We start from the raw sequence: 4,621 nt of genomic DNA on the forward strand, positions 1-4,621 counted from the left end.
CTCTCAGCTCTGAATGCGTTGATGCCCACCTTGATGCTCACGAGGTCCTCCTTGGAAGTGGCCAACTGAGCCAAGACAGCCAGGACAGTGCCAGCAACCCCGAACTGCTGCCCACCAGGTGAGGGGTGATGGATGAGGGGCACAGGTGGGAGGGGTGGGGGCGGCAAAGGAAGGAGTGGGACAGCAGCTGGAGGTATTGCTGTCGGCTGAGGCTTTTGAACTCCCTTGCAGTCTACCTGCTTGATGCACTCCACAGCCTGTAGCAACTGCTGCTGGTGCTCCTGGGTCAGGAAGGGTGTAATCTGAGTAGATTCCACTGAGGTGCTTCACAGTCTCAGCCTGTTTATGCATCTCAGTGTTGAGTCCATATGACATCTCACAGGACATGATATCACATCACTTTATTCCCATCTTCTCATCTGTAAGCTTCTCAAATTCCAATTTGAGTTTGTGGGATTGAGCCTGGAAGAATTGGAATCTCTCTTTGATACACAGGGTCGTAAATCTCCAAAACTGAGAATTTTTGAAGGGCTGGTTTGATTGAAGAAGGATCAGGTGCTTGCTTTCCCTTGAGGGTACATCTTGCAGATTCCAGAAGCATCTCCCATGACACAACAGTTCGATGATATGCAGAGGCAGTGCAAGGCTTTGGGGTGTGGGGTGGCAGGAGGAAGAGGGCAACACCATGAGGGGGCAAGGGACCTGGAGTGGCCAGACAGTGCACCCCAAGAGAGAACTTCATTTAAAAAAAAGATTTATTTATTTGAAAGGCAGAATAACACAGAGATTGAAACAAGGTCTAGTTTTGCTTTTATCTTGTGCTTTGGGGGTCTTATCCAAGAAATCGTCAGCTATGACAATGGCTTAAACTGTTTCCCCTACATTATCTTCTAGCAATTTCATTATCTCAGGTCTTAAATTTAAATCCATCTTGAGTTGATTTTTGTATATGGTGAGCAGCGTGGATCTAGTTTCACTCTTTTACATACATACATTCAATTTTGCCAGCACCATTTATTTATTGAAGACATTATCTTTTCTGCAATATATGTTCTGTCACTTTTGTCAAAAATCAGTTAGCTGTATGTATGTGGGTTAATTTCTGGGCTTTCTATTCTGTTCTATTGATCTATGTTCTGATTTTTATGCCAGTACCTGCTATTTCAATTACTATAGCTTTGTAGGATGCTTTGAAATCAGATAATGTGAGGCCTCCAGCTTCATTTTTTTTTTTTTTCTCCGTCAGAATTGCTTTAACTATTCTGGGCCTTTTTTGATTCCATGTGAGTTTCAAGTTTTTATTATCTAACTCTGTAAAGAATGTCATTGATATTTTTTATACGAATCATATTAATAGATTTTAGGTGGTATATACATTTTAATGATAGTAATTCTTGGGCCCCGCACCATGGCTCACTTGGTTAATCCTCCGCCCACGGCACTGGCATACCATATGGGCACCGGGTTCTAGTCCCGGCTGCTCCTCTTCCAGTCCAGCTCTCTGCTCTGGCCCGGGAAGGCAGTGGAGGATGGCCCAAGTGCTTGGGCCCTGCACCTGCATGGGAGACCAGGAGGAAGTACCTGGCTCCTGGCTTCGGATCAGTGCAGTGCTGGCTGTGGCAGCCATTTGGGGGGGTGAACTAACGGAAGGAAAACCTTTCTCTCTGTCTCTCTCTCTGTCAAATAAATAAATAAATAAATATTCAAAAAATGATAATAATTCTTCCAAGCCATGAAAAAGGAATATCTTTCCAGTTTTTTGTGTCCTTGATGCTATTTCTTTCATTCATGTTTTATGCTTTTCATTATAGAGATTTTTCACTTCTTTGGTTAAATTTATTCCTAAATATTTAATTTTTGTGGCTACTGTGAATGGGATATCTTTCTTGATTTCTCTTATGGTGAGTTCAGTATTGATTTAATAAAAAGCTAGTGTTATTTGCTTTTTGTATGTGATATTGTAACTGTGACTTCACTGAATAGGTTTATCAGTTCTAACAGCTTTTTGGTGGAGTGCTTAGGTTTCTTCATGTACAACATCAGGCCATCTACAAACATGAATTTTTTTATTTCCTCCTTTCTAACTTCAATGCCCTTTATAATCTTTCTTCTTTCAATTGCTCTTGCTTGTACTGCATCCAGTACTATATTGAGAAAGAGTGGTGAAAGTGGGCATCCCTCTCTTGTTTGAGATCTGAGGGGAAATGCTTTAAGTATTAAGAATTGCATATTATCCATATTCCATAGGAAAAGTGTATGTTCTCCTTGGTATTGTGTTCAGGCAACCATTGACTTGCATCATTGGCATGGAGATAGAGTCGTCCCACAGTCCCACAGAGCAAGTACGACATTCAGGCTTTCTCAGGATTCATAGACCAAACAGTCACATTCCAAGAGGGGCGGGAGGAAGTGGAGATCTTACCCAGGTCTTGTATCTCACTCCCTGGTTATGTGGGGATTGTGTGCTGGCACACATTGGTCTGGAGCAGAAGAATGCAGATAGGGTCCTTCTGAGGTACCATGGAGAGAATGCAGGTGACTCTGTGAAATATACCTCCAATAGTTCCAGTCCCGGAGCTGTAGAACTTGGGAGTAGACCTGACCTACACCTTACAGCTAGCTCATAGGTTATGCTATGGACTGTGCACTAGCCAGTGCAAGCCTGGTGAGCACAGGTATCCCTAGTACTACAGGATGCAGTGAGGTCCTTATTTAGATCCCTCAGAGTGAACTCAGGTGACTCTATGGAATATAGCTCCATCAGTCACAAATCTGGAGGACTCAGAAGGCACCTTACCCAGGTCCCCCACAGTGATCTCGTTATATTGGGGATCATGCACTAGCAGTACAGGCCTGCATCAGGAAATGCAGACAGGGACTTCTGCAGGCCCCACACAGGAGCATAGGTATCCCTGGGACTTATAAAACTTATAAAACCAACAGTCACAGTCCCAGAACTGCAAGATGCAGTGGGATCCTTATCCAGGTCTCACAGGTCGAGTACCAGTTAGGTTGCAGATTATGGACTGGCAGTCACCAGCAAGAAGCAGAGGAATGCAGGTAGGGCCTTTCAGGTGCCCCTGGGGAGTGCAAGTAGCACCAACAGCCATGGTTCCAGAGCTACAGGACACAAAAGTGACTTCCCCCAGTTCCTATGGGGCACACAAGAGTGATACTGGGGCCTGTGGCCAGCAATCTCACAGATGCAAGATGTAGAGGGACATGTTCTCTGACATGTGAGGTGCCTTGTTTCGAGCTATAGGTGCTTCTGTTAGCAACAGGGCTACCTGCTATCCCCTAAATAAGAATGGAGCTTAGCAGCAACTATACCATAGCAGTTCAGATCTGGGGCTGGGGCTTTGGGGGTGGAGGGAGGTATTATAGATTCCTTTTATGGAGCAGAGCAGTCACTTGCACCCCAATCAGCTTTCTAGAAAAGACTTAAAGCCAGTGAGCCTACTGGCTATACATCCAAAACATAGGAACATTTTTATCAAAGAAATAGCACCACTACCAGCACAATGTTTATAGCAGCACTCTTCCAAATAGCCAAATATGGAATCAACTAAGGATTCCATCATCACATGAATGTATAAAGAAAATCTGGTATACACATACACACACATAAATGGACTATTCAACTATAAAAATAGAAATTCTACCATTTGCATCAAAATGGACGCAACCAAAAGACATCATGTTGAGTGAACTAAGACACAGAAAGAAAAATATTACATAATCCCCTTTACATGTGAGAGCTAAAATTATAAAAGAAGAAAATAAATTTTAAAAACAAAAACAAAAAGAAAGAAATCCTTGTATATATCAGTTTTGCTGCAAATACAGTTTTGTCAAAGCTGGCAAATTTTGTTTTATATCTTTGTCAAGCCAATGGTTAGGAATGATATGCTACTGTAGCTTTAATGTTCCATGATTATTTTTAAAATTTACTGTGTAAGAATGAAATGGACATCTTTTCATTTGATTATTGTTTATAGCCCTTTCCTGTATTCCTGCTTAGCTAGGATCTTTTCACTTTTTACTTGTTGAACTCCTTATTTTGTGAAATATTACACCTTTGAATGTAATATAAATTTAAAAAGTTATCTCAAAATTAAAAAGAAAGGAAAGAAGGAAGGCAGAAAGAGAGAGGGAGGGAGGGAAAGAAAAAAGGAAAGTATCATTATATTCTTAGAGTGGTATCTATAAACAGCATTGAATCTGTTCTCTTTGTATTAATCAAATTAAAGTGAGAATTATGTTGTAGTAATTATCATGAATTTGCTGTAACCCTGAGAATTTATCATTAAATTCCTAAAAAAGAAAAATAATCAAGCCAGTGAGGACAGTGGAATTCCCTTCTAGTTAGAATCGCAGGTCTGCAGCAGTGACAGGGGTTGTGAAGCTTTCAGCTTACCTTTTCCCAGCAAGATGGAGTCCCTCAAGTCAGGGAGCCAGGGTGGAGACTGCAATGCGCTTTGTTCATCTCTGTCCGCTCGCTTTCAGAGCCCCTGTGCTGTTTAAAGTTCCTGTCACTTCTTTATTGAAGTTTTGCCTCGGTCAATATCTTACAAATTCAGTCCTTCCCTTGCTGTTCTAGTTCTTTGTGGTAGTGGCAAGG

Source organism: Oryctolagus cuniculus, chromosome 6 (assembly GCF_964237555.1).
Source record: "Oryctolagus cuniculus chromosome 6, mOryCun1.1, whole genome shotgun sequence".
NCBI lineage: Eukaryota > Metazoa > Chordata > Mammalia > Lagomorpha > Leporidae > Oryctolagus > Oryctolagus cuniculus.